The sequence below is a fragment of the Bos javanicus genome, chromosome 6, assembly GCF_032452875.1.
Source record: "Bos javanicus breed banteng chromosome 6, ARS-OSU_banteng_1.0, whole genome shotgun sequence".
Lineage (NCBI taxonomy): Eukaryota > Metazoa > Chordata > Mammalia > Artiodactyla > Bovidae > Bos > Bos javanicus.
In genome coordinates, this window is record NC_083873.1 from 62,199,398 (window position 1) to 62,223,465 (window position 24,068).

General features: G+C 39.0%; 1 long non-coding RNA gene across 1 annotated transcript; it reads left to right on the forward strand.

Moving 5' to 3' along the window:
- Positions 1-814: 814 nt before the first annotated feature.
- On the forward strand, positions 815-16,805 carry LOC133249499 (uncharacterized). Its single transcript, XR_009736988.1, has 4 exons — positions 815-1,308; positions 2,891-3,024; positions 4,359-4,497; positions 16,026-16,805. It is a non-coding gene; the product is annotated as an uncharacterized LOC133249499 (long non-coding RNA).
- The last annotated feature ends 7,263 nt before the right edge of the window (positions 16,806-24,068 follow it).

Consider the following 24,068-nt stretch of genomic DNA (forward strand, 5'->3'; position numbering starts at 1 on the left):
ATGCACTTTTTTTGGCTCCTTTCACTTCTCTGTTTTGCTCCCCAAACCTCAGGGATGTTTCCTGGGATGCCTCCTGAGAGAAACGCTTATGTTTAAATCCTTGCCTCGACATTCTGATGGAACTCGGAGTCCATTCATACTGCAGTGAACTGAGAGCAGAGATTCTAATCACCTATCATTCATCTTACAGCATAGTTCCAACAGACTTGCACAGACCTGACATTCAATACTGGATGAATGGCTTTCTGAGTTTGCTCTAGTAATGCATTTTGCTATGAACACAGATTGGTTTGTAATATTAAACAGTTCCCAACAATCTTCAAGGCATGCTACTAAGAATGAGGTAATAATTATCATGTATTGAATATCTATAGTGGTTGGTAGATTCTGAGGTAGACATTTAGAAAGTGCATCTTATTTTATCTTCATAAATTAAGAACTAGTTAAAATGGACAGGTTTCTGTGGTTAGATTGCCAGGTTTCAGGGTCCATTGCAATTCTGGAAACCCCAGAAAAAGAACTTTCCTATCTATGCCTCTTTCATCTCCTATAAAATGGGATGAAATTTCCTACCTTTTCAGTAGTCACCCTAAAGCTGAGTTTCCCTGCTGAGTTTATGATTAATCTCTCTATCCCAAATTTTATTCCTTTTCTTGCCCTGCACCTGTTCCTTCAAGATTGAAGAAAATACATCATTATAACTGAGCAGGACTCTATAGGGCCTTCCTAGGACAGACCCCTCAATATCCTCTGCCTGCCTTTTGTCTGTAGAAAAATTCTATCCTTCTAGGCTTTCCCTAAGTTCCAAAGAGAAAATTTAATCAGAGAAATGAAAAAAATGCAAAAGCAAAGGAAAACAATCAAGCAAGACAAAACAATAATCATTTAGCTATTAAGCAAAGCCAAGACATTGAGTTCCTCCTCAAAGGCTATAGATAACATTCTGAGTCGTATCCTTGAGCTGTGTTTCAGATACTGAAACCCCGCTATTGAAATGTAACTGCATACTGACCACAGGCATATACATAGACCTCAGACAACTTGGAACCAGGTTGAAGATGTTGACTCCTAATGACCTCATTACCAAGCAAACAGAAGAGCGTCCACAAGATGATCAAGCACCCTGTGATCCTTTCTCTCACCCCTTCTTAAAAAACCCTTCCCTGAGATCCACCGGGGGAGTTCAGATCTTCTGAGCATCACCTGCCTGTATTCCTTGCTTGGCACCCTGCAGTGAATGCTTACTTTCCTTCATCATTACCTGGCATCAGTAGATTGGCTTTTTATTTAAAGCCTCACTGCATGAGGGTGAGTAGAACAGGTTTGGTTAGATAATAGAATGAATGAATTTGATATTATCGATACAAAGTTACAGTAAATAAAATGATTTTTTATTTTTGCATTATTGATAATTTTTTTTTCTCAAAAGATTCCTGTTATCTCTCTCATTTCTTCATTAAGTATCTATGGAATATATAATATACTCCAGATATCATGGTGAGTATTGGGAATTGATAGGGCCTACATGGGTGCTCATTGTTAAAATGGCTCATTATGTTGACCTCGCAAACAAAGGATAAAGTCACAGTGACCCTTGAGATTGACCAAATTGCCCAATAGACATTCTGTTTCCCTGCTGGTGCCTAACTTCTCAAGGCTATGAGACCACTGGATTCCAAATCTCTGGCTATGTGAGTGCAGGACTCAGCTACAGGCTAAAAATTAACCATCATCCTTTCAGAGAATTTTTCATTGGCAGGGAGGGTGTAAGAAAGACCCCGTCAGAAAGAGAGGACATCGGTTCTCCTTAACGTCCAGTCATCCTCTCATTTCCCTTTAATAAATTTCCCTTTTCTTTGCCTAACTGCCTGGCTCACTCTCTTTTCAACGAGGGAAACACAGCTCTTGTTTTCATGGAATAGATTTTACAGTTTTGTAAGGATGACAAACACCCCAATTTGTACAACTAAAGATAGTATCATAAACTGTGAAAATGAATGATTATATCAATATTTACCAGGGAGGCATAAGATTGTTTGAGAGGTCTGGAAAGCTTGCCTCAGGAAGTGACTTGAAGAATAAGTAGAAATTAGGCAGTTAAAGAATTGGGGGCTGGCTGGGGAGGGGTAAGCATTCTAGGGAGAGGAAGCAGCTTATGGGGATTCTCCCAAGTGGCAAAACTCTGTACATTTAAGGAACTGAAAGAAGCCCAGTGGAGCTGGATCTTAGTATTTTTAAATTCTCAACATCCTAGAAAAACCTTGCTTTCACTTTTTCAGTAACTTAGTTTCCTTGTACCATTTTGTAAATTTTTTCAATATCAGAGAGCCCTCTTACTCACCTTGAGGTATCCAAGACTTAAAAAAAAAAAACTAAAGCTTAATAAAATAAAGTTAGTTCTTACTGACTCAGAAGTAATTTTTCAAAAGTTCTTGGATTTAAATATTCTTTTGTCAGCTCAACTTTAATTTCAGAGGTTTTAGGAAAAGAATAATTATATGCTAATTCTGATCTCAAAATGTCACTGAGAATTATTAACCAGAAAAGAAAGGAATATTGTATTTAAATATTTTCTACCAGAATAAAATTTTTTTAAGAAGGTCTTACTATTTTGGATTTTGAGCATTATCTGAGCATGCCTCTGTTCATATTATTTAATGTTTCTAAATATTTAAATAAAAGTCCCAGGAAATTCTGGTGTTAACAACTTTATGCATGATAAAATTCACACTATTTTCATTTGTGTGAAATAAAATATTTACTAATTTATAATGTAAATATTTATAAAATAATACAATTAGCATAATAACAATAGTTTGATGTGTGAATTAAAAACATTACCTGCCACGTGTGCATGCTGAGTCGCTTCAGTCCTGTCTACTCTTTGCAGCCTCATGGACTGTAGGCTGCCAGGCTCCTCTGTCCATGGGATTCTCTAGGCAAGAATACTGCCATGCCCTCCTCCAGGAGATATTCCTGACCCAGGGATGGAATCCATATCTCTTATGTCTCCTGCATCATCAGGTGAGTTCTTTACTACTAGCGTCACCTGGGGTATCTGCCATATCAGTAAACAAAGGATGTTGCAGTCATCAAGTCATCACATTAGAGCTGTCCCCAAAGGGCAAGCCCTGAGAAGACTCAGAATGAGTAAGCATAGGATACAGGCCCCAGATAGGTGGGTGTACATCAAAGGAATGATTTCAGTGAGCCCAGAATCTTGCATCTTCCCATATATAAAGAACTAAGTTCCTTGAGATATCTGGCTTTCTGTAATTAACAGTTTTCTTTTGATATTCTGTACCTGGTCTTTATTGCAAAAACTCCTGTAAATCCTGCCTTTCCAACTTCCTCAAAGTTTTCCGAGATACTGTGTTGCAGGCTTAAATCCTTTTTTGTCACCAAATAAAACATAATTCTTAAATTTTAGATTTTGATTTTTTTCTCAGTAAACAGAAATTACCCATGAATAGGAAGGATGAGTTTAAAGTCTTCTTGTTTTTAATTTAAAATTTCATGCTAACCTTTTTATCAGTTAAATGAGAGAATCCATGATTTTAGCACATAGTAGCATTAATTTTTCTGTTGCTGCTATCTAGCTATGTATCTTCTCTATGTTTCTCTCCAAGTACTTTGCTATTTACCTACAAGAACCTTAACAGCTTCTGAAAAGCAAACAAGTTTTTTTTTTTTTTTGATTGATAGCAAATCACAAAGTAAGGTTGACCCTAAAATATAATGGACATGAAATCTTTCTCCATAAGCAAAGCTCAGAATCAATAATGACAAAATAGAGATCATTGGACCCCTTGTATCTGAGTAATTCAAGTCCAAAATTACGCTAGATATTTCTTTCTCTTCCTTGCTGTTATTTCTAAAAAAAAAATCAGCCAATCCTATCATTATGAACACTTTAAAGACAGAATAAAAGTTGCAACTTTTGTTGCAATGTTGTGGAATCTAGTCACAAAACACATCTCAGAGGACATGAAAGAGAGTGGAGTACAGTTTATTTCTCCAGTGGGTCCAAGGGAAATCAGTTCCCAACAGTTCCCAATCAGTTCCCTTCTGAGAGGCCCAGTTTTATACCCCCCACTACATGACTGGTTACATGTTAGCAACCTCTTTGTTGTATAATACTGAGTTTTACAACAAGTAGGTGCTAGGAGAGCAAACAATTAATGTTAAAGTGGGGAGGAGGGGGTCGGTAATGATTATACATCAAGGGGGGATGTCTCCATGGTTAATTTAACAGAGGCAGCCTGACCTCAACTACAATCTCCGTTTGTCATCTGTAGGGAGGTAAGTCTCCAAGAAACCTGGTTTTCACTAGCAACGGTTTCCTCACTCTTGGGCAGGGTTCAGGCCCAGTTCACATTCAGTCTTGAAGAAGGATGACAGTCTTCAAGATGGAGTCTCTCCTGCTTTCCTCACACTGGCCCCAACAGCAACATATCCATCTTGGAGCTGGAAGTGCTTCTTACCTCCAGACCAACAGTGAGAAGTGCTTTTCAATAGTTATTCATTGTACCTCTCCTTTGCTGCAATCTGGGATCTCGGTTTCTAAAATGGCATGATTCTTTCACTGGGGATGGGTGGAGAGGTAGTCTCTGAATTACTTTAGTTCTGTGCTCTAAGTTAGCATCTTGTAGACGTTCTGGTTGAACCCACAATTCATGAAGATTGTTAGTGATCACACAGAAAGAACAGGTTCAGGAAAGCTTATTTGGTAGATATATAAAAAACCAAAGTAACAATTCACTCCTTCATAGAGGGTGGGTAGAGTTAAGGGCTATGCTGTTATTTAGTCATTTACTAAGTTGTGTCTTAACTATTTTGTAACCCCATGGATTGCGGTCTTCCAGGCTACTCTGTCCAAGGGATTTTCCAGGCAAGAATACTGCAGTGGGTTGCCATTTCCTTCTCCAGGGGACCTTCCTGACCCAGGGCCTGAACGCACATCTCCTGCATTGGCAGACAGATTCTTTACCAATGGGCCACCAGGGAAGCTGTAAGAGCTATACTTGTAACATAACAATGCTTAAGAGGTAGTGTCTGCAGACAACCTATTGCTAACAATGAAGTCATGGAGGGAAGGGTGGGAGCCAGAGGCTAGACCCAATTAAGAATCTTTGTTTATAAATTAACACAAAAGCACAAATCTGTTGATCTTTTTAAATCAGCTAAGTTTTGAGCCCCCTTTCCCTGAGGGGCAGGAAATCCAACTCCATCATTGCTGTGTCCCTCTTTCTCCAGGGAAGGGCAATGTACTGTGAATTTTATGCTACCAGCCAGATTCTGAAGATGCCTGCTTGTTATTCGTAAACTGTGATGCAATCACTGCTGAGACATTCAGGGATCCCACTGGTTCTGCTGCTTCTAGGTCATACCTAAAGCATGAGATGTTTTGTGGAGGTGGGAGACCACATGGCTGAAATATCTAAACCTGCTGTGCAGCAATTTCATTTTGCAATCTGGTGTCCTCTTGCAGTCTGGCACCCTTCAAGGGCTAGCATGCTCTTGAAATCGGTCTGAAGCAGTGCTTCAGATAGGCTTCTGCTGCTGCTGCTGCAAAGTCGCTTCAGTCGTGTCCGACTCTGTGCGAACCCATAGACAGCAGCCCACTATGCTCCCCCGTCCCTGGGGTTCTCCAGGCAAGAACACTGGAGTGGGTTGCCATTTCCTTCTCCAATGCGTGAAAGTGAAAAGTGAAAGGGAAGTCGCTCAGTCGTGTCCGACTCTTCGTGACCCCATGGACTGCAGTCTACCAGGCTCCCCTGTCCATGGGATTTTCCAGGCAAGAGTACTGGAGTGGGGTGCCATTGCCTTCTCCAAGACAGGCTTCATGCAGCTCCTAATGAAAACCACAGACAACTGCCTTCATTACTGGTGTTCAGAAAGGGTTTTCTTCAGTCTGTGAAAGATCTTCCTTCTCTTTATGTGTTCTCAGATAGATTTCCACTGTAAAATTTATTCTCTTTCTTTAGGAGACACACCTCCATATATTCAGTGGGTTTGGTTTTGGGAAACAACAGCAAAGAAGGAGATTCTTTCATTTGCTTTCAGTGCTGCTACAATATATCCTTGATGCATAGATAGATAGTACAAATTAATATTGTTTAAATGAATGAAAATGTAGTAGAATGTACAAGAACAAACGAATACTTTCGAATTCTACCTGAAACATGGTAACAAAAGAAGCAGTAGTTAAGTGAATGCTTTGATAATTGTTTTGATCATATTTAATGATACAAGATAATTAAAATACATAGAGGAATTAAAACAGTATTATATTTTACATATCTCTGTCTATCTACTTATCTATTGTCTATCTATCATCAACCTGTCCAGGCTTTAAAGATCTCTGAGGAGTTTTTTAAGTGGAATTAGCTTTTTGAGACCAAATTTTAGCTGTAGCTTCTATCATCTGAACAACGGATTTAAAATCCCCAGAGTAGTGACCTCAATTATTTCTCCAAAGAAGTATATCCCTTATGCGGACAAGATAGTGAGCATAAGTACTTCAGTCTTCTTTTTTCTCCTATTTTGATTTATCTGGCCCTTGAAGTTTCCCGAAAGAGCTTTCTGATGCTCCAGAAGATTGCCAGAACCCAAACAAGAAGAGTTGTCTTTCAAAGCCCCAAAGTTGTTCCAGAGCAGTACTCCTTGTGCCTGGACATTTACAAAGGCTTTCATAAAAACAGCTATTTCAGCCACTCTCTGACCTTTCTCTTTTGCAAATACTAACATTTTACTGCCATCTCCATCTTCTTACATCCTGCTTTTATAAGAACACACAGTAATTTGGGCGAGAGCCTGTCTCAACGCACATACAGTCAAAGTCGATCTCTCCATTTCAATAGCTCTCCTAAAATAGTAATTACTGCAGACAGAACAACGGTTCCTGAAATGTCCATGTCCTGATCTCTGGAACCTGTGGATATGTTGCCTTACACAGTGAAGTGAAATTAAATGTCCTGATCAGATGACCTTAAAATAGAGATATTATCCTGAATGATCCATTGTATATAAATACAATCATGAAGATACTTACAACTGGAAGAAGGATGCAGAAGAAGAGTATCAGAGAGCCATGTACTTCCATGAGCATGGTTGGAGATGCAATGCTGTTAAGTGTGAAGATGGAAGAAAGTAGCCAGAACCAAGGAATGTGGGTGAAAAAGACAAGGAAACAGACCCATTCTAAGAGCCTCCAGAAAGAAATGCATCCTTACCAGCACCTTGATTTTGGCCTGGAGGGACCCATGGCTGATTTCTAAATGAAGGAATTAAATGATTATTCACTATGAAATGATTATTATAGTAAGTTTAGTGAACATTGACCATCTCATATAAGTAAAACATTAAAGATATAGAAGAAAAATATTTTTGACTTGTAATGAGAACTATTAGGATTTACTATCTTAACAATTTTAATATATAACATGTGACAGTGTTAATCATATTTATCATGTTGTACATTATATCCCTAGTATTTATTCATCTTATAACTGGAAGTTTGAGCCTTTTGACTGCCTTCATCCAGTTTCCCCTCCCTCACCACCCACCTGGAATAACCACAGATCTGATCTCTTTTTCTATGAGTTTGTTTGTTTTTGAAGTATAATTGACCTATGACTTGTTGTTGATTCCTGGTATACAACATAGTGATTCAATATTTCTTTACACTCTAAATTGATCACCAAGATAAGTTTAATTGTCATTTCCCCAGTGGTTTTTGAGAAAGCTTTCTCATATTTTTCAGCTTCCCTTTCTGTTAGACGTGTTTGTGTGGCTGTCTTCTGGTCAGTGAAGTGTGAGCTGGCACGGTGTATACCTGATGCAGTCCAGGCCCTTTGAAATCTCCTGTTCTCCATCCACCAGTTTAAAACAGGGGAATCCAGGGGCTTGGATAGAAAGACCCTGGGCCTCTGCTGTATGCATCTGTCATCCTAAACTGGACTATAATTTGAGAAATAGAGTAGCAGTGTAGCCTGATAATAGCTAAGTCACTGTAAATTTTGGTGTTGTGGGTTACAATAAATAGCCTGCCCTAACTGGTAGAGGTCCTCCTTTTGTCTCTGAAGATAAGCTACCTAAATCTATCAGATTCATTTTTGCTCTATGATACTATACATTTTAGGCTTTGGAATACCTCATGGGTATACTCTGTTGGGGACTGAAGAAATGGCATTGAATCTGGGACCAGGATAGAACATGAGGAGGCCTGGATGTATAAGCCTCTCTCTTTATTCTGCATATTGAACATGTAGGTGATGCGCATGTATGCTGATCTTTATGGTAGATTGAAAAGATTATCAGTTGCTAAAAATGGTGGACTGCAAGTTCTTTCATCTGTGACCATGTGACTGTTCTGCAGAGTTAAGTTGGGAGGATTGGGGAGGGTAGAAGTGAGGGAAGGAGCTTTCAGGGAAGGTAGAGAGCAGTTTGAAAGATTAAGTGTTGAGAAGAAGACCGTTCATGGTTTTTCAATTAAAGATGACCAAAGTTCACCAAGGCTCTGGGATGCTCAAGTCCACCCTAGGGCATTCTATCAATATGAAAGTAAAGATGGAGGCCAATGGCAGCAAGGCCACTGAACTCGACTGGGGATATCTAGAGGACAAATAATAAAAATGTCAGTGAGGTTACCAGGTAATGGGTTAGAGGTGAAAATTGTGAACCTGGAGTTGAACATATCTAAGGAGATGGAAATTGGTCATATTTTATAGATTAAACTGAAGAAGCATATAACATTCAACCAAGAAAACAATAAAAAGTGGAGTGATATAGAGGAAGGGAAACTGGTTTGTCTCCTTATTCAACAGTGGAGTGACCCTAGACAAGACACATCTCATCTGAGTCTCTGATTTCTTGTCTTCAGAGATGGGGATTTTATTGCCAGACTTGCTACAGAGACCTATTGGGGGCAATCAAATTAAATATGTATGGGGACACATTTGGTAATATGTAAAATTCATTTCAAAGTAATTATTGTGTCTAGAACTCTTATGACTCCAGATTAGCTAAGTAAACCAAGGCATGACTTGGCAGTCAGTGGGAAAGACTCCAGGGTAGAGTACAGAAAATAGACTTTGAGATGTACACATGTGTTGTAAGTAATAATTATATTATTTTTAAAAGGGTTTTTTGATCATCTCTCTGGTACTGACTTGGAATAACACTATGGCAAGACCCATGAAGGTGGAATAGATTTATTACATGCACAGTTTCTAGAAAAGCGAGGCATCCCATGTAGGGAGCCATGGGAAAAACTCCAAGAGAGAGAGCTCAACTAAACAGGTGGGGTGCTGAGGGGGTTGCTGTAGGCAAGTGCCATTGTTGGAAGTCACAGTGGAGTAGGCCAGTGAAAGTGTAAGGGTGTGTTTGAATGGCAGGAGGTCACGGTTGGGGAGGGCAAGAAAGAGAACTTGGGGCAAAGACCAGCATTATCACACTGGTGTATCTGCCACCCAGACAGGATGCTTACAGTCAGTTTGTAGGATGTTGGCACATCAAGAAACAGGACGTTTAAAAAATTTATAATACAATGTACCTGTTCCAATTGGATTGCCAACTTTATCAAAGTTTCTACATCTCAATACTTCCGTGGTGGTTCAGTGGCTAAGACTCTGCTCCCAGCTCCCAGTGCAGGGGGCCCAGGTTCCAGAAACTGTATTCCACATGCTACAACTAAGACCTGGTACAGTCAGGTAAATAAATATTTAAAAAACAAGAAGCTCCTTTGTCTCAGTGGCTAGTTAGAATACCCAGTGAAACAGCAAAGTAGGTAAGGGGATATTTTTCATTCCAACTAGGATTTTGCCCTAATGGAAGTTGACTGTCAGACTGAGCGTGGACAGAGGCTGCTTTCTTTTCCCATGTGTCTTATCAGCTGCTTACCAGAAACTATTGTTTACCCAACCACTGGTCTCATATGGCTCAGAGAATAATTCACGTTAAAAAAATAAGTATAACCTTATAATGAAAAGCATTGACTCTGTGGCCAGACTGAGTGGGTTCAAATCCTAGCTCCTCCATTTACTAGGTGTGTATTATAGGTGAAGTTATTTAATTGCTCTGTTTATTCATGAATAAAATGTGCATTATTTCACATTTCAGTTCACAGGACTATTGTCAGGACGAAAAGAGTTAATATATGTCAAGTGAAGAGTAGTGGCATATACAAAGTAGTTAATGAATATGAGCTACCATACTTTTATAGTTTTTGTTATTACCAAGGAAAGAATTCTAACATGGGTCCAAAGACCTGAATTCTTGCCTATAGTTGTCAGTGAAAGTGACAGAAACAAAATCAGGCTAAATTAAACAAAATGTAGAAGTACTTTACTGGCTTATATAACTTACAAAATTTAAGAGTAAGTCTGATTTTGTGCAGTTAGATGCTACATTCGGTGCTTCTCTGGTGGCTCAGATGGTAAAGAATCTGCCTGCAATGCAGGAGACAGTTTTGATCCCTGGGTCAGGAAGATCGCCTGGAAAAAGGAATGGCTACTCACTCCAGTGTTCTTACCTGGAAAATTCCATGGTCAGGGGCTACCATGGGGTCACAAAAGAGTCAGACACCACTGAGTGACTAACACTTTCACTTTCAGATGCTATAATACGTTCATGAATTTAAATGATGACCTCAGATATCTCCTTGCGTGTTCTCCTTTAATTGGGATTAGTTGTTAGGTAGACATTTTCTCCATGACATGTGGTGACCTTTGGTAGGTCTATGTTTCCAGCTAAGCAACCAGCAGAGAATGAGATCACCTTTTGCTTTATGAATCCAGCAGGAGTTAAAAAACACACTATGAACCTGTGAGTGGTTTAGTCACTTTAATACTACCTGATCTAGAGAGGGAGAGTGGTGGTTGCCCACACAAAATCAGGGTACTATTTTAAGATAAGATTTTAAGATAACTAATGCTGAGCAGACAAAAATACAGGAGACGGCTTGCTGTAGACCCACCTCTGAAATTTACTAGCAATACAACCTTGAACTTGTGACCCAAGCTTTCTGAGTTTTAGTTCTTCAACTATATAATGGGATTAATGCCAGCTCTATCTAATTCACTATGTCAATAAGAGGGTTAAATAAAAGACTGTGAGAGCCCTTTGCAAACAGCTCTATCTGAGCATAGGGAAGCAATATTATCTTTATTATCTTCTGCTTGACTTTTCTGGGGTTTAAAGCATCTGTCACCTCCACTATCTTCTGTTTATTTAAACTGATGTGCTGGGAAAAAAAAATTCCTTCTTGAATCTATTCAGAAAAATACTAAAAGCCAAATACAAGGCAGCCTGGACTTCTATAGATTCTATTAATCACATCAGCCCAACTCAGCACACTGTCATTTATCATTACTCTTTGTTGATTACACGTCAGCCAGTCTTCAGTCCACTTCAAGGGAGCCCTACCAGTCCTAATTCATTCTAATTAGTGAGACTCTGCATCTCTGTGACAGAACAGGAGACATTTTGCTCAAGAACATTTTTCCCACAGTGTAGTAACTGCATTCCTTCGTTTTGTCTAGTCTGTTAATTGCACTTAAAATGGAACTTAAGTTTACATGTTGCAATGTGCTTTATCACTCAAAGTACACTCTCAGGGAAAACTGATATAATCTTTTTTTCTTTTTTCTTTAAAAAGTATTTCATTTAAATTTTTTTTGTTGTTAGAAATGGAAATGATGAGTATCTATAGTTCTCAAGACTGCCCTCCTTGACATGGAAAGGATGTATTAATATTACAATACAAGCACCAGTAGCCTCTTTGGACCATCTCATCTTACTGTAAGCGTAATTGTAGATGAATAGTGCTTTTCACGGAGAAGGTAATGGCACCCCACTCCAGTACTCTTGCCTGGAGAATCCCATGGATGGAGGAGCCTGGTAGGCTGCAGTCCATGGGATTGCTGCCAGTCAGACATGACTGAACGACTTCACTTTCACTTTTCACTTTCATGCATTGGAGAAGGAAAAGGCAACCCACTCCAGTGTTCTTGCCTGGAGAATCCCAGGGACGGTGGAGCCTGGTGGGCTGCCATCTATGGGGTTACACAGAGTCGGACACGACTGAAGCGACTTAGCAGCAGCAGCAGCAGCAGTGCTTTTCATGAAAAAAAAAAATGATTTTGCAAACTGAAATTGATTCACTCACTGAATCCTCATCTAAGAATCTTTGTGGGGTAGGTTTTATAGTACCCTTTATACAGATTAGGAAAATGAGGCCTGAGAACAAATGCATTTAGCATTACACAGTTTGGAAGTGGTAGTAGCAAGACTCAGACACATCTGTTAATGGCAGATGTCCACGGCCACACCCTGCATCCCAAATGGGAAGGGCTGGAGGGCAAGCTGTGCTGTCTGCAGGGAGGCCGCCTCTAACTGGCGTTTCCACTCACGGCAGGTGGCTGTGCCCAACTGGTATACATGCAGGTTTCAGTGACAAGGGCAGGAAAGGGAATCTGTCGTGCTCTGGGAGCTCTGAATCAAGGCATGGTGAGTCAGGTAGGTCACTCTGACTCTTGCGAAGCCTGGAATGGGTGGCTCTTAATTCTAAAAATATTCTCAGCAATTTTAAGGAGGTACAATTAACATCATCTACGATATTTAATAACGCTACTTGATAACTCTTGTCATATTTAGACACATAGGAACCCATCACCAAAATCAAGATTATGAAAATATTCTTCACCCCTTTCCTTTGTCTTTCTGTCCCTTGAGAATCCCTTCTACTCTCCCCTCCCACATCACTCCCCCTACCTCCAGGCAACAACTGATCCACTTTCTATTACTGTAGATTAGTTTTCAGTCTTCAGAATTTTAGTAAATGAAGTCTTATTTTTCCTTCTGGTTTCTTTCACTCAGCATAATAATTTCGAGGTACATCTGGGTTGTGGCATGTATCTATACTTCATTTCCTTCTATTGATGAGTAGCATTTTGATGTATGAATATATCACAGTATCCATTTACCTTTTTGTTTAATGTTATTAAGTATAGTTGATTTACAATGTTGTGTTAATTTCTGCTGTACAGCAGAGTGATTCAGTTATACATATATATACATATATATATGTATATATGTATATATTCTTTTTCATGGAAATCCCTGGTGGGCTATATATAGTCCATGGGATTGCAAACAGTCAGACATGACTGAGCGACTAACACACAACACATTCTTTTATATAGTCTTTTCTATTATGGTTTATTACAGGATAATGAATATAATCCAGTGTGTTGTACAGTAGGATCTTTATTATTTCATTTTTTTGGCTTACTTTAGGTTTTGTTTGCTTTCTTTTTCTGGTTGCTTCAGGAAGAGGCTGAGGTCATTGATTTGAGACTTTCTTTCTTCTACAAGTGTTTAGTGCTAAAAATTTCCGTTTAAGTCCTGCTTTAATTGGAGAAGGCAATGGCACCCCACTCCAGTACTCTTGCCTGGAAAATCCCATGGATGGAGGAGCCTGGTAGGCTGCAGTCCATGGGGTCGCTAGAGTCGGACACGACTGAGCGATTTCACTTTCACTTTTCACTTTCATACATTGGAGAAGGAAATGGCAACCAGCTCCAGTGTTCTTGCCTGGAGAACCCCAGGGATGGGGGAGCCTGGTGGGCTGCCTTCTATGGGGTCACACAGAGTCGGACATGACTGAAGCGACTTAGCAGCAGCAGCAGCAGCCTGCTTTAATGGGATTCCACAAATTTTGATACATTGTGTGTTTATTTTCATCCACTTCAAGATACTTTTAAACTATCATTTTATTTATTTTTGACTCATGGGCTATTCAAAAGTGTGTCATTTAGTTTCAAAGTATTTGGTGATTATCCAGAGACCTTTATGGTTTTGACATTTAATATTTAATTTTTATCAGAGAACGTATTTTTTTATTACTTGAGTTATTCGTGAATTTGTGGATTCTTGCTTTACAGTCCAGAAAATGGTCCATTTTGACAAAATTTCCAAGTTTATTTAAAAAGAATGTACATTGTGCTGTTATTGGGTGGAGTGTTCTGTGTCAGTTGGATTAAATGTATTGATAATGTGGTTCCTTTTTCTCATTCATTCCTGAATTTTGCATATTTTTATCATTTATTGAGTGAGTGCTAAGATTTCCAGCTATTATTGTGGAGTTGTTTTTTTCCTTTGCAGTTCTATTCATTTTTGCTTCAGTTGAAGCACTATTATTTAGTGCTGTTATGTCCATGTAATGAATTGATCACACTTTGTTATGAAATGGCACCCTTTAGCCCTAGTAATATTTTTTGCTCTGAAGTCTTCTTGTCTTATAATAATATGGCAATTCCAAATTTTTGTTTTGATTACTGTCAGTATGCTATAGATTTTTTACATCCTTTTATTTTTCACTTATATTTACCTTACTATTATTTCCAATTACTCATTTTCTTTTTGTATGAGTATTATATATTCTCTATTCTATTTGTTTCTTGTCTATTCACGTTTTCTACGTATTTATTCTTTGAAAGCATAATGTTGGAGAAGGCAATGGCACCCCACTCCAGTACTCTTGCCTGGAAAATCCCATGGATGGAGGAGCCCGGAGGGCTGCAGTCCACGGGGTTGCTGAGGGTCGGACACGACTGAGTACTTCACTTTCACTTTTCACTTTCATGCATTGGAGAAGGAAATGGCAACCCACTCCAGTGTTCTTGCCTGGAGAATCCCAGGGACGGGGGAGCCTTGTGGACTGCCGTCTATGGGGTCCCACAGAGTCGGACACAACTAAAGTGACTTAGCAGCAGCAGCAGCAGTGAGAAAATTACTCTTTATATTTTGACTCATTAATTTGTTCTTTGCTTGTATTCAAACTAATGTTTATCTGCACCCTTAAGGAAATGTTTTAGCAATTGGATCTTCCTTTTCTTTTTAATTTCTTCTTTATAAGTATTCATTCTTGTTGTTTGTAGATAAGTTCGCCCATCTTTCCCTGAAGATATTAGATTATTTATTTGAAAGTTCTTTTCATATTATTTTAGAATCTGTTTCTTATTTGTACATTATATTGTTGATTTTTTTTTTTCAGTAATGACCTATGGTGTTATATTTTCTCAGGTATTTTGAGATTCTCAATTGTTTGCAATGTTTTCTTTTTTTTTTTTTTAAGAAAAAAATTTACTACTGTTTTAGTGCAGGATCAGTTCTAGATTCATGGAAGTAATTTATGTTTAGAGGTGTACCTCTAGTTGACTCCCTTTTTCTAGAACTGCATCTCCATTTCTGGTCTGGAGAAGAATTTGTTTTCTCCAGAATGCCCTTCAGTACAAAACATGATGGGAGCTTAATGAAGTAGAGTTGCAAAGACATGCCCCCAAATTAGTCTTGTGCTGTTTAGCTCCCCATGCATTTTTAAGTATAAAAGATTTGAAGTTGCTGAGGTTCTCGTTGTTTGGAAAGTTTAAAGATTATTTTTTCATTTTCCAATATCAATAAATTTTGAAAGGGCATGAAGAGTCCTGGTCTCTGTCCTCAGAGAGGAAAGATTAGTGGCATGTTCTGTTCATCTGCAGCCTTTGGAGAGATTGAACTATGTCCCTGAAACTCAAGGGCTACAGAAAACTTATGTTTGATCCATTTCTTTGATTGTTTAAGGCTAGTTCTGAGGAAAGATAGCCATTTCACAGCAGTCTGGACTCATGGAGTCATTTAAGCTTAACCAGGTATAAGCATGTTTTGTGGATAAGCTATGACTGTGTGCAGAGAGAGCTGGTTTGCAACCATCTAACATCCTGCTCAAGACACCTATATATAGGGCCATTATATCTTGGTTCCCCTAAACCATTGAGAATCACAGATTTCCATCCAGAAAGTGCAACACCCATGTGAAGAATCTGTGACAAGACATTTCAGCAACTCGAAGTGATATGAGGATTTCTCCAGAAAATCCCCAAAGACCATTAAAAGGGAGTCAGTTTTGAACATGAAACATTCAGAGAAACAAGGTAATCCTGATATTATCACCTTAAAATCTGAATATGTTTTTATTCTCCTAGGCCAGACCCTGGAGGAATCAGATATCTCGGCTAGTAGTGTGAAAGTAGAGGGTTTGATGGCAGGAGAGAGAATTAGAAGCTGTCGCGGAGCCCTGTGTCTCTTCAGGTGCCACCATCAGGGAAGACTTGTGGGGAGAGGAAGCTTGAACTTCATAGCTTGAAATTTACTACCTGAAGGTGGAAATATAACTTATTAAAAAGACTATTCGGGTGACTAAATATGGCTAGAGGAACTTTTATTACCTGAGAGTGATAAAAAATATTGCACATATATTTTCATTATCATGAGCAAACACCAAGAGTGGAATTGTGGCACCATATGGGAAATAAATATTTAACATTTTAAGAAACTGCTAAGCCATTTCCCAAAGTTGTTATAACCATGTTACCTTTTCTCCAGTGGTGTGTGAATGTCTCTTTTGTTCTAGAATTCCTCTGATACTTGATATAGTCAGGTTTTTTTTTATTTTTTTATTTTTTAACTTTACAATATTGTATTGGTTTTGCCATATATCAAAATGAATCCACCACAGGTATACATGTGTTCCCTATCCTGAACCCTCCTCCCTCCTTCCTCCTCATACCATCCCTCTGGGTCGTCCCAGTGCACCAGCCCCAAGCATCCAGTATCGTGCATCGAACCTGGACTGGTGACTCGTTTCATATATGATACCATACATGTTTCAATGCCATTCTCCCAAGGAATGCTTAAACTAAAACCTCAAAGAGATGCCACTATACACATATTCAAATGACTAACATTTGAAAAACTGACCATATGATGATGTTAGTCATTTGAATATGTGTATAGTGGCATCTCTTTGTGGTTTTAGTTTAAGCATTCCTTGACTGAACTGAACAAAAATGATGTTGAGCATCATTTCATGTGCTTATTTGTCACTCATATATTGTCTTTGGTTAAGTGTCTATTTAAATCTTTTCCCGATTTTTAATTTGATTGCTTTCTTATTGTTGAGTTTTGATATTTAAAAATATATATGTTTGTTATATCAGTCCATAATATATATGATTTGCAAATATTTTTTTTCAATAAGAGTAGAGTTTCAAATTCATTCTTTTTGAATTGTGTTTTAATTTTGTATGTAAGAAATCTTCACCTAACCCTAAGATACAGAAGATATGTGCATACAAGGTTTTATCTATGAATGTTCACAGCAGCTTTGTTTATAATAGAGAAAAACTGAAAACAACACAAATGTCCATCAACATGTGACTGAATATGCAAATATGTTTTATCCATACAATGAAATACTACTCAGGCAAAAAAAGAATGAATTACTGAAACATGTTACAACATGGATGAATCTCGAAACAATTATGCTGAGTGAAAGACATAAAATTTAAAAGAATACAGGCTGCATGATTCCATTTATCGAATACCCAAGAAAATTCAAACTAGTTCATAGTCAGAAGCAGATCAGTAGCTGCTTGTAGACAAAAGTTAAGGGTGGAAAGGAGAGTGGGAGGGAATAAAATGGAGCATGATGAAAGTTTGGGGTGTGATATGCTAACTTGATTGTGACAGTGGGTTTTATAGTACATACTTACACCTTCCATATCACAACTAATCAAACTGTTCACTTTAAATATTTTCAGTTTACTGTATGTCTGTTATTCCTCAATAAAACTGTCAAAACAAATGTTTGATATCTGACTGTGATTTCCTCCAGAACTCAGGAAAAGAACTTGCCAAGTCTAAATGGATGATTAAGGATAAAGAATATCATTTTTTGAATGGATTCGAAGTATTTTGCTTATTCACTGTATCGGTTACATAATTTGAAACCTGAAAAATCTACATAAGACTCGGCAGAAAAGCTAACAAAAATTGTGGTTTGCACATACTCTTTTGGCTTTTACTTCTGATACATCCACCAAGAACTCTGAGCCACTTGGATGACATGGTCAGACACTGATATGATGGGAAGGAATCATGTCAAATTAAAGCATAATTGCAAATTGCACAGCTATAATTAAAACAAATATTTCTATGATATGATGTGGCAGTTTGGTCACAAATCTGAAGTAGTTATGCAGAATTTTGTAAATGGAGTGGAAAAAGGGCTGAGATATCTAATACAGAGAAGAAAGTGGGGTAATTTGGCAAGAACCTCTTGGGTGGTAATTTAAGTCCACCTCCTTCCCAAATAACTGTGCAAATTGATATCATGAGTGATAATTTAGATGAAAAGAGGTTTTAATTTACTGTTCTGATGAAAGCTGGACAAAACTTACTAATGGCCATTGAGACTGATTAACATTGAAAGGATACGATATTCCACAGTAGCCAGTCGCTCAGTTGTGTCCCACTCTTTGTGACCCCATGGACTTCAGCATTCCAAGTCTCCATGTCCTTCACCATCTCCTAGAGCTTGTTCAAACTCTTGTCCATCGAGTCACTGATGCTATTCAACCATCTCGTCCTCCTTTGTCCCCTTCTCCTCCTGCCTTCAATTTTTCCCAGCATCAGGGTCTTTTCTAATAAGTTAGTTCTTCACATCAGGTGGCCAAAGTATTGTAGCTTCAGCTTCAGCATCAGTCCTTCCAATGAATATTCAGGACTGTTTTCCTTCATGAATGACTGGTTTGATCTCCTTGCTGTCCAAGGGACTCTCATGAGTCTTCTCCAACACCACAATTCAAAAGCATCAGTTCTTCGACACTAAGCCTTCTTATGGTCCAACTCTCACATCTGTACAAGGCTACTGGAAAAACCTTAGCTTTGACTAGATGGACCTTTGTTGGCAAAGTAACATCTCTGCTTTTTATTATGCTGTCTAGGTTTGTTATAGCTTTTCTTCCAAGGAACAAGCGTCTTTTAATTTCATGGCTGTAGTCACCATTTGCAGTGATTTTAGAGCCCAAGAAAATAAAGTCTTTCACTGTTTCCATTGTTTCCCCATCTATTTGCCATGAAGTGATGGGACTGGATGCCATGATATTAGTTTTTTGAATGTTGAGTTTTAAGCCAACTTTCTCACTCTCCTCCTTCACCTTCACCAAGAGGCTCTTTAGTTCCTCTTCATTTTCTGCCATAAGGGTGGTGTCATCTGCATATCTGAGGTTATTTGGTATTTCTCCTGGCAATCTTGATTCTAGCTTGTGCTTCATCCAGCCCACCATTTCACATGATGTACTCTGCCTAGAAGTTGATTGAACAGGGTGACAATATGCAGTCTTGACATACTCCTTTCCCAAATTGGAACCAGTCTGTTGTTCGATATCTGGATTTAACTGTTGCTTTTTGACCTGCACCCAGGTTTCTCAGGAGGCAGGTAAGGTGGTCTGGTATTCCTATCTCCTTAAGATTTTTCCAGTTTGTTGTGATCCACACAGTCAAATGCTTTAGAGTAGTCAATGAAGCAGGAGTGGAATTTTTTTGGAATTCTCTTGGTATTTCTATGATCCAGCAGATGGCAATTGATCTCTGGTTCCTCTGCCTTTTCTAAATCCAGCTTGAACATGTGGAAGTTCTCAGTTAACGTGCTTTGGAAGCCTCACTTGCAGAATTTTGAGCATTAACTTTGCTAGTGTTTGAGAAGAGTGCAATTGTGCAGCAGTTTGAACATTCTTTGGCATTGCCCTCCTTTGGGATTGGAATGAAAACTGACCTTTTTCAGTCCTGTGGCCACAGACTGGCTATGGCCCTGTTTATTTTCACATTGAACTAGAACAAACTCTATACCATTACTTGTTTGCTTGGCAAGAAGCTAGCATTACACTCTTGAGGTTCCCCATTCTGAAATGATTAGTAACTCAAGATCCATATATAATCCAAAAGGAAGTTTCATGATTTTTCTTTCCAGCAGGAAAAAGTTTTCATCTTCCCCCAGTCCGTCACTGCTATTAGTGTCCTTGATTCTAGGTGCCCCCAGACTAGCTAATCGGACATTCCCAGCATGTCCATTGTTGGGGCTTCATGATGTAACAAAGTCTCCTTCCTGGATTCCATGTCCAAAGAGCAAGATGTTATAAGTTGTAGTGTTCCCTCTGGATTTTCTGGCCGTGGCCCTAACAGCTGCGCCTCTCGAGTCTGTCCTGGCAGGAACACTCTTTTTCTTCAGTCCTCGTTTCTTATAGGCCCTGGCCTTGGAGTGGATTCAGGTATTTACCTGGTGAAATCAGCAGATATTGAGAGCTTCCCAGTCCCAGGATGTAGGAAGTGGGCCAGTTTTACACCAGAGACTTAGATAATCTGTTTTAAATTTCCTGAAATCTTTTGGTTCATTCTCTCTTTTTTAGCATGCCACCAACTTTTTTAAAAAAGCCACAAAGTTGAATAGCCTACCAGGAAAAGCCTATATTATAAAAATCTCAAGTCCTGTTACCCTTCCTGGAAGTGAGACCACAGAATACTTTCCCTGATTCTGCCTCCTTATCTCCCTTTTGTCCAACATGCCCTTTCTTGCCTTAGCATTAAAAATATATAATTCTTAAAGTGCTTGATTTGACAGTCAATTAAAGAATATAGTATAAAAGTTAAAATGTTGATTGAAAGACACATGCCTACATCTAAGTGATAGAATAATGGGACTATACATTATACCTCTGCAATAAAAATATGAGATGTGTGGTCATTGTAGCAGCAGAAATTCTGACCCATCCTTCTGTGAGCTGACTTGTAAACTTTTAGCTTAGGGTCAGTGCAAGCAGGTCAAAAAGTATCCTGCCTATGCTTCATTGAAGTTTAAGGATTTCCATAAATAGTGCATTTCTGTCACAACTGAAAAAATTCAGTGAAATGAATATATGTCTTTTAAATATTGGCTTTTACTCCTGAGAAGTAAATGTACCTTCTCTACACAGCTGAAAATTCACAATTTGCCTTTTGTCTGTAGGCTTTGGTCTCTCTATTGACATAACACATCTTATTCTAATGGAATCATGGGAGTATCACCTATGACAGCCTGGTTACTTGCTCAGGTTAAATGGCCTTCCTTGCCAGTGGCCCATCCTATAGGTCTTCAGGAGCAGAAGCCATCATGATGCTTCAAAGGTATGCTTGAAAATTAGTGATAGTATGATTTTTGGAACATATGTCATATGTAAAGGATTTGACTAATTCTTGCAGGGTCTTTTTTTGTTGTTGTTGATAAAGTCATGTTTGATAATTAACAACATGTTAAGAGTGTAGCCTATTTATTAAAAACAAAGTTCTATTGTATAGCACAGATAACTATATTCAATATCCTGTGATAAACCATAATGGAAAAACGTATTAAAAAAGAATGTATTATATATACATATATGTATAACTGAATCACCTTGCTGTACAGCAGAAATTAACATGACATTGCAAACCAACTGTTTTAATTAAAATATTGATAAAGGCCGGGGCCGGAGCCGGGGTCCGAGCCAGGGCCGCTCTGCCCCGAACACGGCCAGGCTCTCAACTGGTTCTGCTGTTCCTAGTGACGGCTCGTGTGCGCCGCCTGCACGGGGCTGGGCGGCCGCTGCCGGGGGCACCGCATCCGCCGGGCCGAGAAGCGCGCGGAAGAGCTGCAGAACAAGATTGTGGACCAGTGTGAGAGGCTGCAGTTAATTAAAAAATAAATAAATAAATAAATATTGATAAAAAAGAGTGTAGTCTATTTCTAAAGATCAACAAAATTAGAGTTGTATAGGTCAATGTCAAGTTCCTTCTCCCCCCAAAACCAAAATCACATCAAGAACTTACATCTAAAGGTATAATTAATTAAATGCAGGGGGATGGCTGCACAAGAGATGGAAGACTGACAAAGCCAAATGAATGTGAGACAGTCCAGAAATTAGCCATGAAGGAGGCCTGAACCATCTAAAAATGGAGAATTGGGTATTGTTTGAACCCAAGTTTTTCCCACCCTCCCTACCAACAGTAAGCTGGAACCACACTAGACCATGGAGGAGAAGTAGGGAAGAAGATAAATACCCTGATTTCTCTTTATCTCCCATCTCGCAGAGGCCATCCATTGGTGGAACCCTCTGGGTTTCAGTGTCAGAACAGCTTGTGAAATACATCCTGCAGATATTAGATTCCCTGGGGTAGGCGCAAAGGAAAAATGAGGAGAAATGGATCTGAGAGCAAACTGGTCCAGGATCAGCACAAGAGAATAAGAGGATAAGCCACTTACTGACATATGTCTGTTAACATAGAGTAATAGAATGTGCATGCCTACGTGCTAAGTTGCTTCAGTAATGTCCGACTCTTTGCGACTCCATGGACTATAGCCCTTCAGGCTCCTCTGTCCATGGGATTCTCCAGGCAAGAATACTGGAGTAGGTGGACATGCCCTCCTCCAGGGGATTTTCCTGACCCAGGGATGGAACCTGCATCTTCTGTGACTCCTCCATTGCAGGTGGATTCTTTACTGCTGAGCCACGGGGGAAGCCTATGTTAATAATAGAATACATATTAACAAAGTTAATTTAAAACAATTACTGAGGAAAAGGAAATAAGTAATAAAATGGCTTGGATGGTAAAAAAAAAAAAAAAAAGTAAAAAAATGCCATGTATTTTGAATTCAAAGATGGGTAGAATGGGTTTGGATATATGTAATTTGTGACATCTTTTCATTATGGAATTACAAGGGGAGGGAAAAGAGAAGGTTGATTAGACATGAAGAGCCTGAGTAAGACTTCTCTAGACCAGAAGGCTGCAAACATTTTCTGTAAAGGGTGGGATAGTAAATATTTTTGTCTTGAGGGGCCATAGAGTCTTGATGTTAACTACTCAACCCTGACACCATAGTGAGAATTCAGCAATAGACGTGGTGTAAATAAGTGAGCATGATTGTGTTCCAACAAAACTTTATTTCAGAAGTAGTGGAGGGCTGGAACTGGCTCATAGATTGCAGTTTCCAAATCTTGCTCTAGAAAAATTTCTATCAAAACATTGTTTCTTTTAACTTTCACTGTTTAGAGACAGACAATTCTTATTTACAGGCTTACACAGTAAGCTTGGGTTTCATATCTCCGTGGTTTGAATTCCAGCTTTGGCATTTGGCTCAGTTGGTAAAGAATCCACATGTAATGCAGGAGACCCCAATTCAATTCCTAGGTTGGGAAGATCCACTGGAGAAGGAATAGGCTACTCACTCTGGTATTCTGGCCTGGAGAATTCCATGGACTACAGTCCATGGGGTCCCAAAGAGTTGGACACGACTGAGTGACTTTCACTTTTTGCCATTTGGCAACTGTGGGAATTTTGGCAAATTATTTAATCTCACTGATAAATGAGGGTCAGGATGACACTGATGGGGTTGTGTGGAAATTATGAGATTATATCTGTAAAGTACTTGAGATGATGCAGGGCACTTAGAAAGAACTATTACATAGTGATACTGATATTTGTTGATCTTATTACTTCTAGTTGTCACTATTTAATAGATATTTCGTTCCAATGGAATGGATTTATGTGATCTAATACACATATTTAAACATTTTCACCACCAAAAAATAGGGTAATACCTGACGTTTATCCTAGCACTTACTACTAATAAAGCTGTTGTGAATCTTTATTTCAGTACTTATTATCTACAAAGTACAGCCAAATTGGGCTTCTCTGGTGGCACTACTGGTAAAGAACCCACTTGCAAATGCAGGAGATGTAAGAGAGTGATGCAGGTTTGAACCTTGGGTCAGGAAGATCTCCTGGAGGAAGACATGGCAACCCACTGCAGTATTCTTGCCTGGAGAATCCCATGGGCAAAGGAGCCTGGCGGGCTGCAGTCCACGGGGAGTGACTGCAGACTGCAGAGAGTCAGGCATGACTGAAGCGCTATAGCATGCATCACACACAGCTGAATTACAATCCAGAACACTGAAAAGAGAGTTCCAGAAAAACATCTACTTTTGCTTTATTGACAATGCCAAAGCCTTTGACTGTGTGGATCACCACAAACTGTAGAAAATTCTTAAAGAGATGGAAATATCAGACCATCTTACCTGCCTCCTGAAAAATCTGTATGCAGGTAAGGAAGCAACAGTTAGAACTGGACATGGAGCAACAGACTGGTTCCAAATAGGGAAAGGAGTACGTCAAGG